Here is a 20,446-nt window from a genome sequence, read left to right on the forward strand (position 1 = left end):
AGGGCTAAAACTGCTACATTTTGCTTTTTAATAAAAAAAAAAAAATCAAGCTCGATTGTTTAAGGTCTGTATATAGCTGTATAACCTTCACTGAAAGGAGTTTTGCAATTGGATCTTGTCCCTGGTCTGTTGTGAGCAGTTAATTAAGAAGTATAAAACCATCATGCCTTAATCCTGCCAAGCCAAGTGTATGCAGATGTTTTATTCCACAGGATAGGACAGAAGTTATTTGATATATTAGAACACCAACACATTAGCATGATGTAAATTAGGCTGTGCTTTTGCAGCTATTCTGAAGGAACTTCTTCCATTGCACACCAAACTCAGACTGCCAAGGACCAGGGAGTTTACACCTTGGGGAGAGCAGTGTGAGCCACCCAGGCAGGATCACAATAAAGAGCCTGGATTTGGGCAGTTGCCTATGCAGAGCTGCAGTCTGGCACAGTTTGCCCTGAGATCATACCTACTGTTATTTCATCTCTCAATGTCTTTAACTTCTGTCCTCTCCCTTCCCTCCCTAACATGATTCTTCTGCTTTTTCCTGTTGCCATAAATTGTGGTTAACCTCTATGCTTGAAGAGTTGTGGACTTCAACTGCTGTTGGATAGCACCAGGTGCCAGCATTGGTGGTTACAAAAAGGAAAACCCACACCCAGCAGACAGAGAGTTAATAAAAACCATCCCAATCACACATAAGCAACAAACCTAAAACAACCCAAATTAAAAAATAACCACAAAGAGAAACCTCACACAAGCAACTAAATACGGCATTTTTAGGACCCCATGGGGCAGAAAATGCACATGGCATTTAAGATATTGTAACAGACACCTAGTAAAAATATGTTTGTTAAAACAGAAATTGGTGCCAAACCCCCCATCTGAAAATTACAGAGCAAAACTAGGATACCTGTGAACAATTGTGAATTTTGATGTCCCTTTTTTAGCGCTGCAGCATCTTCAGGATGGGTTTTATCCCTGACATGATGAGGCCCTCTTATACCTTATAAAAATGTAGTGAACCCTTTGAGCTCTGGGTCTGATGCCCCCTGGACTGTCAGATGTCATTTAAGATGTGGGGGAATCATCAGGAAACTTCTCTGTCCTCTGTCCTGGGCTCTGACCAGCTCCCAAATAAGCTCTTGTTTGGCTGAAGCATTTCCCCCCCAGTGCTGCACTTGCCAGGTGCAGTGTAGGAAAGTAACTATTACTCCAAATATTGCAATGCCTGATAGTTTCTGAAATACTTCTACTTATTGTCTTTTTCTGCTTTTTATCTCCTATCTTATACCCAGTTCCCAGCTTTCAGTGGGATAGTTTCTGCAGAAGGCTACAACTCATCAAATAAAAATATTTATTTTTTGTGCTCAGGCAGTTCCAGCAGCAAGCTTATATTTGTAAAAATGGAAGGCAAGATTTTGCTGCCAGAAGTAACCATGAATTCACATTGAAAGGTCACTTCTGCTAGGGAAATATTTTTTCCAAATGTAGATCTCTGACTATTTTCACCACTCCAGAAAGAATTCTCCCTAAAGTTCACATGCATACACGTGCACTGCTACTAGAAATAGTCATTACTTTGCTGTTCCAAAAAAACAGGTCTTCAAGTGGCCATCATACTTTTTTTTTCTACAGGTTTTAATTTTAATTTTGAGGTACTTTTCGCTCCCTCAAATCTTGCATTGAACTGTGCATGTCAGTTATTTAAAAGGATGGACTGAGCCATGTCTCACCTGTTTGCCTGAGGCTGGATTTTCCCTGGGTGTTTCTGTCAGCTCAGGGGCTGTTATTGATAGAGGAGCTCCTATCACAAGTCTGGCTGGCCAGGAACAGGAATAAGAACCTGCACCAGGTATCTTTTGTTCTAGGATGAAGAATTTAGTTCAGATTTCCCAAAGACAAGGCTGAACCTACACGTCCTTTCTTCACCAAAACTGTTCATCCTCACATCGCTTTCCAGTTCTGTTAAAAAGACAAATGAACCCTCTTTAAATTGGGGCCTAAGGGAAAGGATGGAAATGACCCCCTCCCCTCTCCAATTTCCCCCATTAGACTTTTTTCACAGATGCTCATGCTGATTAGAGCTGGGAAATAAGGGTATTTCTGTGGACCATGAATATTCATTTCTGTTTTGGCAATGAATTTCCATCAGTTTCCCTGTAGTGTTTTGCTCCCTGTGAATGTTTGAACAAGTGAGTTTGCTGAAACAATCCCTTCTGAGAAAAACTCAGTGTGCTATGGAAAGTGAATTTTCCCTGGTGTATATGGCTTTGCCTGGACAAAAGGATGTAAAAATCACTGTTGGTTGTTAAGAAATATGACTGAAAAGCAGCAAAAACACAGGTGAGGTGATGGCTTTGCTGAACATATGCTATAAATGGAGAATTTAAATTAAAATTATGTAACAATCCACTCTGTAATTATCTGCCTATGAGGATAAGGTTAGTCAGAAAAACTATTTGACAAATACTTTAATTAAACAGAAAAATATCTCTTTAGACAGTTACTGACTGGGAATAATTTGTTGTGAATTATTTGCCCCACTGTAATACTGATGCCCAGAACCAAAGAAACTGCTGGACTTGCTCCTTGAGGGATCTGTGATGCTTAATTAGACCAAATGGATATGAGCAGAAATCTATACAATTTATAGCAGAAAATCCCAGGGATTTTTTTTTTTATTTTTCCTTTTAAAAATTTTAAAGTGTTATAAAACATTGAATGGAGATTACTGTACCTCCTACTGCTGAATCTTGTAATCCTGCAGTAAATGTGAGGATAGAAATTCTCAAGTGTAGGGAAGAGCCAGGATCCTGCACTGCAGTCCATGAGCAGCCAGGCCAGGCAGACTGAGTGCAGGAATTTGGCAGAATTCCTCCAGCTTCGGTGGGAATCTGCATTTTCCTCTCAAATTCTACCATTTCGGTCCTTGGGATCACCCAAAATTGTCCTTATTTTCTGTGTAGCAACTTAATACTTACCCTGCGTGTTCTGTGGAATAATGTACACAATTTTACAATAACTATGTAATTAACTCACTTTGCTACTCCCCTCTCCAGGGAAACTCATGCTTCTATTAATGCTATTAGGAAGGTCCTATGCACAGAACAAAGAAAGTGGTGCAGCAGATGAGTTAACATGATTTGATTTGCAGATGCTTTAAACACTTAGCAGGAGACAGCTACGGAAGCTAATTAAATCACTCTAAGGTGCACAGGATTATCTGCTTTGTAAGAAACAATTTCAGTGAATTATGGTCGCCCTTTAGCTGGGGGGAAGTAAAAAGCATATTTGTTTGGAATTAAATTTCCCACGCGAAGTGCCCATCAGGCCTCTCCTTCCCCTTATTTCTAAAACAGCTTTCTCTTGGAGCCAGTGTTTTCTAGGAACCTGGATTTTCATTTTGTAAGCGTGGTGCTGCTTCCAACTTTCTTACGTAAAAATTTTCCTACTTAGCTATTGATTAGGATCTGCCTTTAAGCAGTGTCTGGAGTAAAAAATCGTGTTGGTACATTCACTACCTCTCAGATACTGCATCTTATTTAGTGTACCGGAATTCCCAGTTTAAAGTAATCACAAAATTTATGGAGAAACGGATAAAAAAGGTTGTAAAATATCGATTTGGGGAAAATAATAACACAACTCATCTATAATAAGAAGAAAAATGAAGCAATAATTCAGGTGTATTGAACGGGTTGCTGCTGGAGGTATTGATCTGGTGCTTTAGTGTGCAACATCGCACCTAACACTGCAATGAAAGAACAGCACTGCATTCCCCTGCTCATTATTTCCCAGACACTATTGCCTTGTTACACAGGTCCCACAGAGCCTGGAGTGCCAGCAGGGAAAGAGAGGAACCCCCCCAAATAACCACAAACCTGTAATATCTTAATGTCACAGCAACCCCCTATAACAACGTGCAGGCACTGTGCTCCCGTGCTCCTCTCCAGGCAACTCTGGAGTTTGGCTTTGCTTGTTTTGCTCTTTGCTGATTTCCATAGTGCCCATGGTCTGTATAAATGGAGCCTTTCTGCTGCCTCTTGATAGCACATCATCAGCAATGGTATCATGGAGGAAACACACTCCCCTTAAATATTGACTTTCAGGATCCTCATATAAAAATTCCCCATCTCGTTGCAGTGTTTCCTTACTGTGGCAATAAGCAAAAGTTGAAAAAAGGACAGCAAAGGTCAGTGGAATTTTAAAATAAGCACCCCGACATTTCCACAGCATTAAACTCTATCATGCAACATTGCATTTCTGTTTATCTGCTGACATCTGCAAAGGTACCACACTTGATTGTTTGGCATAAATAATTTAGCAGCGAGAATTTTTTAATGAGCACGGACAAGATTTACCTATGTGAAAAAAGAGAAATAATTAAGGAAAAATTGTGTGAGATAAAAAAAACCCCAGCGAAGTCCTGTAAGAAGGCAACATTTTAGCACTTATAGAGGCAAAGGTGCATCCTGCTCTGTGAGGAAGCTGCTCTGTATGTACTGCAAATTACTGCATCCCATGATCATTATCTAGAAATAGGAGCCAGACCAGATGATCAAGTTCTGAACAGATCGGGCCTCCAGCAAATTTCAGCCAACATTGATCTGCAGGATTTGCTCTGGATCCTCAGCATTGTTGGGCTCACAAGGTTTGTCCTTTTTTCCCCCCTTTAATCCATACAGCGAGAGGGGCAGAGTGAAGCAGACACTTGTGCTCAAGGAATGGGGGGAAGGGACAAAAAAAATGAAAGGAAGAAAATAATCTATGGCTGATGCAGAGGCCGAAGGAAATTGCTTTCTGTGAACTGCAGGGTGAGTTGAGCCACTGCTGGCCGTGGTGTCTCTCCCAGAGCTCTGTCTCCATCCCTGGCTGCTTTCCCTGCCTCAGGGATGTGCTGTGGCCACAGCCCTGGCAGGTTTCACATCCTTTCCTTTGCACACTCGCAGCTCTGCGCTGCCTCAGGAAGCAGAAAACGTGCAATTGTTTTTGTAACCTAAATAACATCTCCAGTTTAGAAGCCCCGGGGGAGAAATCCTTGTCAGGCTGAGCTGGCAGGGTGATAAATGATAATAAATGACTGAGGTGTGTGTTCTGCCTCTGTGGGGACACGTGGGGTGAAGAAAATCCTCTTCTCTTGCCCCCTTTGCATCTCCAGTCAGGAAGGGACAGTTGCAATCTGAGGACAATTGCAATGCTCTTGCCTCTGCAAGGAGGTAGGACCAGGCATTTCCATTCACTGGAAGAATTATTTTCTTGTGAGTTGAGGTGTTGGGGCTGTAGCATCTTTTTTGGGGTTTTTTTTCTGCCTTTGGTGATCCCAGTCATAGGACAGACAGAAAATGTGTGTTAGGTCTAACTCAGGAAACAACCATGGCATGGGGTGTCAGCAGAGCAGTTCAGCTGTTTCATCAGTGCACGTGTGGGTTTTTAAAAAACAATTTGAGGTTTACAGTCATTGGCCAATGAAAGTTTTCTTACAGAAAAAAAAAATTCCTAGGGATTTGTGTAATACAGTCTGAAGCTGCATGAAATTCATCACAGACATTTTTTGAAATTTCTGCTGTAATTCCCTAATAACTTTTATCCCTTTAGATTTCGCAAATTTGATAATTTGAATTTTTATGGAAGATGGGTTTTTTCCCCTGAAGTGCTACTTACAGTGCCAGATTTTTTTTTCTTAGGGAAATTGATTTTTTCACATGCACTTTGATAATGAAAATTTCTTTTGCACTAAAATTCATTAAAAATGTATCTCTTTTGTTTATTTCTTACTTTTTCCCCCATAAACTCTGAGCATTTTTAAGCATTTTAAAGAAAACTGATAAAGGCTTTATATTTACATACACTGCTACATAATTTTCACTGTATTTTTTGTTTAAAAAGGTGTAAATCAATTGATATGCTTTAAGATTCAAGAGCATCCTTACACAGAAGCAGCCAAACAACTTGGAAGTCAAGGAAACTCTTTAAGTTACTTAAATGCTCAACTAAATTAGGAATCTAATTGTCAACCACTGCACATTTTCATGGCATTATTCTAGGATTCACAATACCTACAGTCTTTACAGTAAGTTGCCTGACTACAAGAATTTAGGGGTTTTTCCATTTTGTATTTTAATCTCCACCACCCCATTTCAGAGCTGTGCTGACCAGTGGGTTTGGTTTGACTGGGGTCACCTCCCTGTTCATCCTGAATTAAAGCCCCCTCACCCCTCTGCTGGCAGCCCTGGCAGGATCCCCTCTTAACATTTGCTTGATGCTGCCCTTACCTACTCCAGGGTATTTTCCACCTCAAAAACCCTCTCTTGGACCATTACTGCTGAAGGAAACCTGGGTCACCTTTAGTATGATTTAAGATCCTAATGTGTGTTCTGTAGTTGTAGGTGTGGGCACTGTGGGTAAAGCCACACACTGATTTGAGCCCCACGTGCCTCTTGGGCAAAATCAATATTATCTCTGTCTCCTCTTGGCTTGCATTTCTGCTCTTGTTTTGGTAGTTCCATGTAAGTATTTATCCAGGCCTTTTTTTAATTTGGCCTGAGCAGAGCTGCTTTGCACAGCACTCGGGCAGCTCTGGTGCTGCTGGAGCAGGATTATTTTATGTACACAGCCTTTGCTTATTAGAGGCTTTCCTGTAACACGTGTCTGCAGCCTGAGTTCTTCTAAGCTCTAGCCTGGTAAAACAGAGGGGAGAAAGGCTAGAGCAGGTATTACCGTGTTAAATTGCTCAGAGCTTATTTAGATAAAGAATTACTCCTTGCTTTTCTTAGTACATTGTACAGCTGCTTTTTTTTTCTTCGCTGTCATCTTTTTTGCATTTTGTACTTTGTTATTCTGATGATGCTGAAAGACAAAGACACAAACTCCTCTCCCTAATTCACTCCAAAGAACGTACCATCTCTTTCTATTTTCTTGTTAAAACCCAATTGTGTGCAATTTGTAGGAAATTGAAACCACATTTTTCACTTAACTTTCCAAAATTAAAATTTATGGGGGAAAAAGAAGTAATAAAGCAGTTACAATCTGGTCATCTATTATTATCTCTGTGGTTGGAGTAGTTCCACATTTGAAGAAAGTGACACCAAAAGTTTATCAAGCTTGTATGTATCAGTAATTTCACTTCTCTTATTATTTCCAACCACAAGAACTGCTGAAGTTAGTATTATGCACTTGGAAATTATCTTGGTGAAAAAGGACTTGGGTGATCTATAAAAACAAAGCTTTTCTTCTAACTGAGAAGCACGGAGCAATATAATTTTCCTTACTCATTCATTTTAGAATATTGATGTTAAAATAAATTTAACAAATTATGCTCCTTAAGATGATTTAACAGAACGCGTTGTGAAAAAGCTGAATTTTTCTCTAGATCTATTTCTATGTATGTGTTTCCCATTATTCTTCTGCTTTTGCATTTCCCCTCTGCTCTGAGAACAATGGGAATGACAGTCCAACGCCAGGAATCTCGACTGCTCCAGCTCTAGAATGTTAGTGGCACTTGCTTTAGTTTTCTCATTTTGCCTTTTTTGTCTCTGAATTAAAATAAAGCCAAATGATGGATGCCCATTACAATCAATTGTTTCAGACAAGCCACCAAAAGTATTGTAGGATTCATTTACATTTAATCAAATTACACTTTATTTGCAATTCAGGGAAATGAGAACTCTGCAGTAAATCAAATATTTCCTCTCCAAGGGCCCCATTCAGCAGAAAATATCCACAATCTTCCAAGCTGGTGCCTCCATGTATGTAGCAAATCTTCCAGTGGGAGGAGAGCTTGTGCCAACAAACCATCTATTGCAGTCTCTTTGCAACATTTTTAGGGTTGTGGATACCTAAATATTATCCAGTACAAATACAGACCTCTGAACTATGAATTGTGCAGTGCTTTAAACCAGCTGATAACAGACCTGCACCTCTCTTAGCTCCCTTTCATGGGCCACCAAGAAACTGCTGCAGGAGTTTTGTACACCACAGGCTGGAAAATATTGCTTTTCCTCTGTGCAACCTGTTATGAAATGGGAAATTAATGACAGTCACTAAATGTCGTTTTTGGGGATGATCTTACAGGTCTCCAAAAGCTTTCAGGATGACTGGGAATAAATTAAGAATACAAATACATTAAACAAAAACTTCAAATAGAATAAATTCTACTTGAAGGCAATAGTACAGGGATGGGCAGATACTAATTTTTACTCATTAGTGCCTTTTGAAGTTGAAAAGCTTTATGTGCTTGGAATGGGAGGTTATAATTGACTGACATGTCCTTTCCTCTGCAGTTTACTGCTGTAAAACTGTGCCCAACAGGCAACTCTTCTACCCTTGCCCAGCACAACACAGAGAAAGAAATTTTTAATTTCGTCCCTTGTGCTTATTTATGGATTTAGTTCACTAAAATTTGACTGATTGAAGCATCTCAATGTCTCCTGCTGCCTCAGACAGTTCAAACTGCAGGTCCCAGCACTGGAGAGCAGCAGCTTTTCTTCCAGTGGCAGAAAACCCTCTTTTGAGTCTCAGACTTCTTTTGTAATTTTGACCCTGTTACTTAGAGTCAGAATTTTAATTGCATTTAGAGTCCTGAAAGTTCATTTAGGTGCCTGCTGGGATTTTTAAATAGGCATAGGTACCTAAATTTTATGGCTTTGTGGCTGTTTGTTCCCCAGCTCTGAAACTGAGAAATAATTCAGGGCTGCTATAAATTACAAGGAATGTATGATGCCAAATAATGTGGAAAGAGCTCTTATACTGAGGCAAAAAACCACTGCATAGGTTCACAACAAAGAGGGTGGCTTCATTCTTGCTGGTAGAAATACATCTTCTTTGCTGGGGAAATAGCCTGAAACTTAAGGTCTCCACAGCCATAATCTGATTAAAATACAGAGCTGAAAAAAAATTCTGACCAAATCATCTAATGTGCTCTTTAATCCAGTGAGATTTGAAAGCCTAAGAAATAATAAATAATGATTTGCATGCTTAGTAGTTGAATGTCATAGAAGTCAACCCTGAGTACTTTTTCAAGAGTACTTGAAACCAAAGTCTGCCATCTGACACTTACAGCAGAGTTCAGTGGGTCAGTTTAGCTGATGGTGAATGCTACCTATAGAATAATGTGGGATTTCACAGTATAAGGAGCTTTAAAACAGAGTTGCATTAGTCCCACCTCTCCCTTTCCAATTATTTAATTTCAGAATATTTGAATGTTAAGAAAAAGTATTTTTTTTTCTAGTTTTGTTCTAGATGCCCAGGAGATGGTGTATTTAGTTTCCTTTTATTTGTGTTTCAGTATTTCATGTTTTACTTTATACTTGTGATAAACTGAAATAGTAGTTTTTGAAGGGGACTCTGTTATGTTGCTGGTGTGGGGGGAGTTGCAGAAGGAAAGGGAACAAAAGGAAATGACAGGTAGAGCAGGCGAATCCCAAGGGAATTTTTTGCTTTTCTTTTGCTTATTCACTTTTGTTTTGTGCAATAAGCAAAGTTTGGAAGCAAAAGGTGACATTGCATTTCCCTTTGCTGTTTAGAGAAAGCATCAACCAGTTTGCATGTCCTAGACTTAAATATCATTGCTGTGTCTCCCCCACCTTTGGCTTGGGTGATTGAGGATCCATCTGCTCCAGCAGGATGCAGAACCTTGTTAGAGTCCATTTGTTACTCAATCAGCCAAATTTAGGTTTCTTTTTTAATAACTGCTTTTACCACTGAGTGTGTATCATGCTCAGATGGGGAAGAGACCACCAGAATGTAGAAATCAAAGTCAGCACACTGAGAAAACCCCACTGGTGGGAATCTCCTCTCTGGACAGACCTGTGAGGTGTGGTCAGCCCCCCTGGCTGTGCCCAGGCTCTGCAGGGATGGACACAGCAGCCCATGGGCATCCATGGGCTGTCCAGCATCAACACAGGGCAAATCCAAAGTGATTTGCTCTGAAATCCAAGATATTGGACATTTTTGCAGTCCCATCCCTTTCCCTGTGTTCTTTTTGGTGCAGGAAGGTGTCCTGACAGAGAGGATGGGCTTGGCATGCACAGGGGTCATGTGGGAGGAGGAAAATGCTTCCCTGGAGGAGCAGGAGGCAGAGGGACCCTGGGGCAGTGCGATGGAGCTGGTTTGGAGCAGCAGCATCAGTGCATCCTCTGGGCACACCCATTAACGCTGGCTGCCAGGTGCTCAATCCTTCACACACCCAGAGCCTCGGAGTTTGTTCAAGCTCACTCTTGCATAGTGCTGATGGACCCAGAAGTGTATTTATATCATTGCTTACTGCCTGGAAAGCTGCAAATCAGTTCCTGATAAATATGCCACTTCCAGCAAGATTAGTGCTAAATTCCTCCTTTTAGAGTGGCAATTTGCAAATTGCTAAATTAGATTTTAACATTTGAGCACTCTTTTTTCATGTCACACTTGCAGCATCTTTGTTTTTATCACCTGATGATGCTGTTTGTGTCAGTATTGAACTTTGAGGCATATTAATACAGTACACATAGATTTTGGTGGCAATTTTTTATGACAACAGTTCTTATGAAAGCTACTAGAAAAAAAATGGTACAGAATAATGCAATCCATTATAGGGGGTTTACTTTTGTTTTGAATTCGATGGAAATAAGGTATTTGTTTTATACAACAGAAAATAGCAGTACTATGCTGCTTGGAAGGTATTTTACTAATAACTTCAGAGCGAGAGCCAAATTTTCCTATAGGCTGCCAATAATACCTAGAAAATTAGGAAATAAGTACAAGTGCATGATTATAAACCTATGTGATGGTATCTGGTTATCCATTATAACTTTACATCTTTCATTCTATTTACTGATAATTTCACAGTCTTTAATCTGTATATTCCATCTCTGTGTTAATTAGGGAAATTTTAATATTTCCAATTTGGGGAAAAAATAACCCAATTCGAGCACAGGGATGTGGTTACAGCTCTGGGGTGCCATCAACCAGCTCAGATGTCTCACTTGTATCCCGAACTCAGCAGTGACCACTGAAGAACCGAAGTTCATTCCTGCTGTAAATGAAATATTGGGAAAGTTTCATTACAGGACAGTGAGTTTCAGGCTGGTTCCTCACTTCCTTGCCCTTCACAGCTTCTTTTTGAGATATCAGCTTTGTAGGCAAATGGTTGCACCACAGATATTTTAATTCACATAATCACTTTCACTGGTTTACTGAGTATATCCTAGAAGGTAAATTGTGAGGGTGGAAGAGAGGGATGTAAGCAATTATTTTGGCTTCCTCTTCCTTTCTGCCTGTGAGGCTCCAGCTTGCAGCGATGTCTCTGTAGGCGTGTTCGAGGCACTGAGCTCGTGTTTGGGGGCAGAGCTGCAGGATTTGCTGATCCCTCTGTAATTGACTGGCAAGGTGATCTAATGCTGATAATTTAGCCAAAGCCAGCTCAGCCCCAGAGCCCTCATTTTGTCGGGAGCACCAGCCCTTGACGGTGTTTGCTCATCACCTGCATCCCATCCCCTCCTCTGCTGAGCCCCGGGCAGGGAGGGCTGGCAGAGCTGCCCATGGGGCACTGATGGTTGGCGGGTGTGAAGATGCTTAACTGAGCTGTGCATTCCATTAAGATGAGTTTCTCAGTTAACAGGCACCCTGGGAAGAAATGAGTTACTTTCGTTCCTGGGATTATGAGCACTTAATGGAGAAGACATATCAGCATTCTGCCTGTGCTGCATGAGATAACCCTAAAATGCAGCATGGATTTTTAACTTGCTTCTCTAGCAAAACAAAACAACAAAAATCCTTGCCAGGTGAGAAGGAGAAATCGATGCTCATGTGAGTGCTCTTGCAGTCAGACTCACAGAGCTGAATGTGAGGTAGCATTGCATGCAAAGCTGGATTTTACTTCGTGCTTTTCTTGAGTTCTATCCCTTTGCTTGTGACTTGTCTATTTAAAATTATAATTTAAAAACGTAATTTAAATAATATTTCTATTTTTTCTGTAAGACAAAATGTGAGTGGAATATCCGAAAGGTGGATGGTTCTGACTAGAGCTGGAGCTTGGCTCTCTGATGTGTATCTGCAGTAGACTAACTAAACTTCAGCCAGTGTCAGTGTAGTTTCAGAAAATCGGCCAGAATGGTTCTGCTTTAAACTGGTTCAGGATCTTGGACAAAGTGAATCTAGGATGAGTTTGTGCTGGACCTAAATGAATAATAAGCACATTCAGGAGAAGCAAGGAAAACATAAATATTTCAGACCAGTTTTGCACTGGCATTGCTGAGAAATGGGGAGGAGGTTTTGTGGGGATGCTGCTTTGGTTCGGGACTTCTTTTTGTATTGCATCTTCCATGAAGAATAGGTGGTATAATTTCATGGGTACAATCAGTAGAGTAAAAAATAACTTGGAAATTTTCTTTGCCCCTTCTGATAGGAAAAAGTGAGGATATTTTGCTTCCAGTCATGTATTGGTCAGGATCACTGCAATCACTTCAGAGGGAGGAGGGTAATTAATTAGAATTATTCTTCTGAGCCTACTGTACCTTGGTCTTTGGTAGATGGTTCATGCCATATTACTCCTTGCTTGTTTACTGACCTCCTGAGTGACTCACCTTTCTTAATGAATTAGTTTCAGTTAAATTACTTTCACATTTGGATAATTTTATTTTTTACCAGCACCCAGTGCTCCATTTGATTAAATTAAATCAAGCATGTAGTCAATCACCTTTCTGCCCAAAAAAAAAAAAAAAAAGACAAAAGAATAAGAAAAGTAATTGCTGTGGTTTTCCATAATTTATAAGTTACCTAGGACAGGAATTTTGGGGTGTTAGCTTGGTCCTGGGGTAGGGCTGGTTGGTGCATGTAAGGGAAAAGGAAAGCTGCACCTTTAAACAAGCTTTAATAAGGTTTTTTTTAACTACTGAGCCTAACTCTTAGATCTCCCCTGCTGTAAGCCATAAGTTGCTTGTAGGCTTGTTCTAGAGAGTAATAAGTATTGTTGTTTAGCAATTGTGTTGTTGAAATTCAGCTCCACTATGTCTGACAGTATTTATCTAAAATACTTTCCCTGGTGCATGCTCAAGTTCCAGTAAACCGTGTCTTATTGTGCGACCTTTTCATTTTCCAGTGAAAAGGGATCAGCTCGTCAGATAAAAGCTACAAGCTGAAGTACAGGAAAAATGCGTGCTCAGAAAATCCGAGCATGATTGAAAACAAGATGTGTTAAATCAATGCAGTTTATCGCCTGCCTATTCCTGGCAATTGCTGTTCTAAGCTCATTCTGAGCACACACTAGATGATAAAAGTATAGTGTCACAGTGCTCACTGGGGTGTGAGGGCAGGGAAACATGTTTATCAGACAGGCTGGGATGATTTTTTTTTTTTTTTTTTTTTTTTACCCTTGACAACATTTATTGTCAAAATTTTTGCAGAAAAGAAACCCCAAACCCTGAACAATTACGGAAGCAGGTGATACATCTGCTGCTGAAATCAGAGACTACTGAATGCTCTCAAATTTTACATTTCTATTTAAATGTTACAAACTAGAAAACAACAAATTCAACTGTTTCAATGTTAAAATATTTGCTGCATCATCCCAGGTATAGCAAAAATGGTCATTTTGCTTTTGGGTGAGTAGCCTTACTGAAATTTCATGTAGACAAGTCAAAGCTAATATTTAAAAATAAAGGTGTGTGGAAACTATTGTTTTCTCAAGGGATTTAAAATTAGTTATGGAGAGGGATTAAAGACCTGAATGAAACCTCACAGCAGGTCAGCCCCTTCCAAGAGCACCACACCTATAATATTCATTACAGCTAGGCATAATTCATCTCATTTTTATGATTCAGCTTGTATTTCCCTGTGAATCTCATTTTCAGAGATGTTGGATGTGATAGCTGGTGTTTTTCCAATTTTCTCTCTTGAAGATTCTTTTCTGCTCTGACCATAGTGCACTTGCATGTCAGAAGTCTACAATTCTGAGAAACAGCCAAATTTAGGCTAAGAAGCTTCTGATAGGAATTCACACAGGACACTGAGTTTTTCATTTATGCATCCCCTGGTAATAATTATGTTTTTTAATAATCTGAAGAGATGATGAGAAATAACAAGGTTAAAAGTGAGAGAGGCAATATTCAAAAGGAAATATTTCTGCAGACAAACAAGTTTCAACAATGGTTTTCAATACTGTCTACCCCAAAGGAGTTTGTGAAGGGTGAAAAAAAGGAAAAACTTCCTGTATGTTATCCAGAATTATCCTTAGGACAATTTTAAAGGTGTGTGCACCTACCCTGTGGAATTTGAGAAGTGCGTGCAAAGGAAAAAATGTTGAAAATATGCAGAATACAGAATGAAAGTAAAGGTTACATGAGGTGACAGTTTAGCAGCTCCCACTCTGTATGGTACATCTCTGCATCTGTTTCTGAGCCAACAGCTTAAAAATAAATGCTGTGTCTTTATTTTTAAAATGTTTTAAAGTAGATCTAAATATAGATCTTATAACTAGCCTTACACACCCATTATCTTAAATCTTGGCTTGGATGCATTTCTGTGCTTGTGTTTATGTGTGCACATATATTTATTTATTTAAATGTAGGGACAAGCCATTGAGAACCAGCCCTTTTCAGTGAATTTTTTGCTGCATGCTCACATGCACCTCCAGAATGTGTCTGAAAAACTGGAAAATATTCACATGTAAATGCTGTTTATCCCCTTTCTATAATGACTGCCAAAGTTGCATCAATTAACCTGGATGGCCAGACGAAGTAACCAACATGCATTAATTTCCTTCTGGCCCTCTGTGTGCACATCCCCAGTGAATTCCACCAGCCTGTTGTGAAATTGGGATGTTTAAATTCCAGTGCCTGAAACTGGATTCTGTTTCAGACTCCCTTAAGGCCAAATCTTCCCCATTAGACAAGAGGTCAGTGCAGTCAGAGGAAGAAGAAACTGTGAAGCTCACAAATTGTTTGACTTTTTTTCCCCCCCAGCCAGATTGCAGGTTGCTATGAGTGAACTTTCAGAGCTGGAGTGTTTGGAGAAACCAATACATAATTCCTGCCAGACAGATCTCATAATTGCATTCTGTAACTTCCATAACAATATGGGGCTCAAGACATGCATTCCTTGCATCTCCAGCACCAACCCTGGCTGCAGAGAGTGAGCTGGGTGAGAAGGGAATTGCTCCTCTGGTTTTAAGTTCCTGGAAAAAAAAAATTGTTTTCGGGTAGAAAATATCAGGCTGTCTATCATGTCTGTAATAACACTGATGAACATGGTGGAGCTGCCCCAAACACTGAATCTTTAGTTCAAGAGCAGTCACTGGGGAAGCTCAGGAGAACTCTGTGTTAGGTTCATCATTTGCATTTTCCTCATTGCTTTATACAAGCACATGGTGTCTGTTGGGGCATTAAATGTAGGAGTTACACTTCAGACATCTCTATTTCTAATTTATTTAAAAAATTATGTGATGCCACAGTTTGATTTTAGAAATGGAGATTCAATGTGCTAGGGCATGGTTAAGTCCCAAGACCAGAAAAACAAGGAAATTCTGGATTAACACTGGAAGGGCCTTTCTAGCCCCGACCTTTCTGTGCAGGCTCTCACTGTCCCACCCACTTCTGTTTTCCACTGCTTGTGGGAATAAACGCTCCAGGGAAAGTCAGTGGAAAGAAAACTTTAGAAAAAGCAGGGCAAATTCACAACAACAGCAACAACCAATAGCTCAAATGCTTGCGTGTTTTCATTTAAGGAGCTTTAATTAGCAAAGGAAAAATCTTTGCAGGGAGATTTGCAGAACAGACTTTTTCTCATTTGATGAAGGGGTTTTGAAGTGGGGTTTTTTTTCACTGTCTCTGTAGACCAGGCAGAAAGAGGCCACTGTGCATAAGAGTTGTTGGGTTTGGTGTCAAAATGTTGCTTTGTAACACCATCCACTAGCACTGCTGTACTGCAGGGCCTTAGCAAGGCATTTTAGTACCTGGAGTTTGACATTATTATGGTCTGTCCTGTCCTATTCCCATCTTCTGCATCAATGTTTTATTTTGTTAGGGTAAGGTGCTTGCAGCAAGTCTTTTGTGACTGTGAGGTTTCGAGACACAAAACTTGTTGTGTCTTGGCCACAGAGCCACCTTCGATTTATATTCTGGATAAATATTATTATATTTATTTCCTGTCCATTGGACAGGAAAAAGAGAAACCCAAAACAACCGTGTAGACCCCAAAGCCCCACCTCTTGTACACTGCAGTTCAGGACCTGTCACCAGCTCTCTAATTTTGTTGCAGAGCCAAATATACTAAATAAATTTATGAAGAGACAGAGGAAGAGTCTAAAGCATCTTCTTCCATTCCACTGTTCAGTGACTCCCTGGTGCACCACAGGAGCAAACACTGTGGGATATTTAATTCCCACATACAGCTTCCCCTGAGGCTTTCACTTAAAACAATCCAGACCAGATTTTTCCTCTGAGATAGGGACGGTCAGACCTGTGGGCCTGAGGCAATTTTTTTTGGTAGCCTTCAGCCTTTTTTTTTTTTTTTTTTGAGTTATTTAAGCCTTCAGAGTTTCTTCCCTCTCCTTGCAGCCTTTTCCACTGGAAAAGCATAGGGGAAGTTCATAGGTCTAAGTGCTGCTTTCTCATTGGTTTTGGGTCAAACAGAATGAAAAAGAAACAAGGACTGAAAAATAAAAGGAGTAAATGAAACCATGAATGCATGGGAAACAAATTAACTGGATATGTTTTACATTCTGAAATATTTCCATAATGCTTCTATGTAGTGTGTGTTTATTTTTCTTTGAATAATAATGTTAAAATGTGTCTAATTCAATTACTCTCTGCATTTGCTGAATGAGTTTTCCTTGGTGAAGGGCTCTCCTATGCTACCCCAAGCTACGAATTCCATATGATATTTGAACAGGTCCTTTTAATTGCTGATATTAAGTGTCGATCATTCTGCTGTGAGTTGGCAGCATGGCCAGAGAAACAAATTCCTCTCTCAGACACATCAGACAGTCATTCAATTAACAACCAAAGCTTTATTGACACAGTGGGAATTCATTATGTGAAATATTAAAAAAAGCCCTCCACTGACTAGTTAAAAAAAAAAAAAGTACTTTTAAAGATGGTGGATTATCTGCATGTGGTTATTAAAATTATTTGTGCAGAATTTGAAATTATGGTTACGATGGAAACATTTTTTCTCAGAGGCATAAGCAGCATTTTTGTTGAAAAATAAGTTGGACTTTGAAAAGATGACTATAATGTACACATCCCTATTTCCACAGACATTGTGCATTTTCTTGATTAAAAGCCTTAGATTTTATGAGTTATGGCTTTAGACTTGCTGCATAAAGAGCTTCATGGCTTATTCTGTTAGTCTAATTTGAAAGAAAGTTCTTCCTCAAGGGTTTAAGAAGTAATTCATAAAATGGTAAGAATAATAAATATTGTGCCTTAACTCATACACTAGGATAGATAGACAGATTTTGTACACCTGGGTGTAATTTTAGTTAATTCACACAAGAGACAGGCTGAAAGTTTATTGTTTGGAAGGAGAAAAATGGCTTAAATCTTGTATTTGCAAAAATGATTATATTAGCTTAAATGAAAATGCTACTCTATTAATGGCTTCAATAAGCTTTGCATTTGGAAAAGTATTTTAATAAAAAGTTACCTGAAGTTTACTGCAACTTAAAATATGTAAGTGAGGGAAAAGTACTTACCTTGATTTATATGTCTTTTGGAGGTGTAATTATTGGCTTTTTACTCACCTATGTAAAACAATGTACTTTTGTAAATGGATTTCTGGCCACTTTACTCCTTTTTTTTTTTTTCCCACATAAAAAATAAGCACTGTCAATCAAAGAATTTTAAGGTTTATTTCCTCTTTAGAAATGATTGATAGCCTTTTAGATTTACAAGTTGACAAGTTAAAGGGTTCTATTGGTATAATTATGTACTAAATTCACAGTCTTTCAATTTAAATGTCCTTTTAAAACCACAAGATTATCATACCTGTATTTTGAAAAGTGGGCCAGTCAGTTTGGGTTGGTATACAAATTGCTTCCATTAGCCTTGGGACCTATTTGAATTTAGTACAGTTTTTAAAGTTAGTAGTACTTTCAATGGTACTTTTAAAATATAAGGTAATGGGAATGCATTTTAAGTACCATATGTGTTAGCTTGTTTTTAATGTAGGGATGTCAAGAACACAAATAGAGAGTTTATATTTCTGATTGATTCTTTTTTTCAATCGTGGCAAGAAAACTGTTGTTTGAATTAAAGGGCTGGGAGATGCCTTATTGTGGATGGACTTGAGCAGCAGAGCCCAGTCACTTGTACTGGGGCAGAGGAAAACCTTGCAGGGAGGTTGAGTCTGACCTTGTAGAAACTCTTCTGCAGTGCTTGGACATGAGAATATTCCCTTTTCTCTGGGGTTTTTCCATCTCCTGACACACAACTGGTCTGGTTTAATGCTGGTGGGGGGGGTAAATATGTGAACAGATCTCTTTCATTGAGAGATGACTAATTATATTTGGGTTGTAAATGAGCAAGGAATGGAGGGCTGAAATTGTCCAATCTGTGGTCAGATGTCCAGATAGCTAAAGATTTTTTTTTTTAATTTTTATTTTATTTTATCTCAGATTGAAAGGTTGAAGGGCTGTAGACTAATGAGTGGTATTTAACAATAGCAGTTTAGGACCCTTTCCTGAAGATTTCTGTGTGCAGCCTCTCCCCACGACCAAAGTAAAGCTGAAGCTGTTTGAGACAGAAAGTTTTCATTATCTCTCACAGTATGCTTGATGCCTTGTGAGACTGGACTATAAAATTAACATTTTTTTTTTTTGCCATTTAGTTCAGAAAATACTCAGAGGAAATACTCTGTGGATTTCAAATGTGTTGAACGTGTAGGAAGATATGAGAAAATGACTGCTAACTCTGGGGGGATTTCAGAACTGGCCTCCATTTATAATATTGCAGAATTTAGTAACTACTTTCCCAAAGGATCTAAAGGGAAAATGGCCATAAACTAGACTGAATTAGAGGAGAAACACATTTGACAGAACTACACGAAATTCTTCGAACATATTTGCAAAAGAAATATAAATTTGAGCTGTAGGGTTTTGGTTTTTTGTTAATCTTCTCAGAGAACAGCTATTTTTCATAATAAATATAAATAGCAGTAAATTAATTTATTTGTAAAAGGTTTAAACTAAGCAGCCTTGTAAGTAAACCTTGTAAGTAAAGAGATGAGGAAACCAGGGGGTTCCAAACCAAGGGACTCTGATATTTTCTGCAAAAGAACTACACAACAGAGAGGTCAGTGTGGGCCAGGGTGTGAAAGGAAATGTAGGAAAAAAACTATCCCCAAATCAAAAAGGGCCCAAGCAAGGGAAAAGCCTTATACTCACTCCATCCATATAATGATCTGGATATAAATAAAAGATCACATTCAGATATTCCTGATGAAAGGAAATGTCTGAAAAAGCCCCAAACAAACAAGGAGACTGCAGAGATGTCATTACCTCCGGAGCAGGAAAAGGCTCAGAATGTAAAACCCTGAAGGATTTCTAGTCTGATGTCACCATAATACTGTAGGACTAATTTCAGGATATGGTCAGAGGGTTCCTTTCTGATGTCAGAGGAATGCTGGACCATGTGCCTCAGCCACACGTTTGTGTTTCACTGTGTTGGGCAGGTCTGGGTCCCTCAACATCACCTTCCTCTGCCTCAGGCTGCAGCAACATTGCTGGGTTTGCTTGAGGAGATGGGATGTGCCAAAGGTCCAGGAGGAGATAGAAATCTGACACTTTGCTTGCCAGCTAGATAATCTGCTGTAGAAACGTGGTTTGAATATAACAGAAATTTAAAGGGATTGTTTTGTGGGCTTTTTATGGAATAACTAATTACAAACAAGACAGGGATTAGATACTGCTTTAATGATAACATGAAGATTTTCAGGAGTGTGGAAAAATGTTCTCCTCACTTAAAACATGGAAATATGGACAGGTTATGCCATGCTGAGGTTGGGAGATAGAGTTTAATGCTAAATCTTTTTGCAGTGTTCAAATATCGTTGTTCTAGCCACATAATAAAGGTCATAATAAGATCTTCATAAAGGTATATGATATATTCATAAATTAATAAGAATTTGTGCAGGAAATAATATTTTTTTGTATTAATAAGCTAAGAAAAGAGAATAAAAACTTTCAAGTGACTCAAAAATAAAAAAGGATAGGTTTTTTTTTCCTGCAAAAAAGAGGCTGAAAATATAAAAATCCACATTCAATTTGATTTTTTTTTTTCCCATTTAACTGAAAAATTCAAACAAATTGCTGTGGAATAGTCCCATATCTCTATTGGCATGGGAGAGTCAAGATGTGCTGTTGTTTAGAGATGCTTGAGAATACTTGACTGTTCCAGTTCACCAAAGCACTTAGGAAATTCTAAGCACATGTTGAAGTCTCACTAACATCTGAGTTTTAAAGTGATCATATGACTGGAAATAT

At 39.1% G+C, this 20,446-nt stretch overlaps 1 protein-coding gene across 8 annotated transcripts in view; it reads left to right on the plus strand.

Annotated features, from left to right (window-relative positions):
• The window catches only part of EBF1 (EBF transcription factor 1), a 268,313-nt gene that overhangs the window by 216,466 nt on the left and 31,401 nt on the right, over positions 1-20,446 (plus strand). The gene's annotated exons all lie outside the window — the stretch shown is intronic.

This window comes from Sturnus vulgaris, chromosome 15, assembly GCF_052056855.1.
Source record: "Sturnus vulgaris isolate bStuVul1 chromosome 15, bStuVul1.hap1, whole genome shotgun sequence".
In the NCBI taxonomy this organism is placed as follows: Eukaryota; Metazoa; Chordata; class Aves; order Passeriformes; family Sturnidae; genus Sturnus; species Sturnus vulgaris.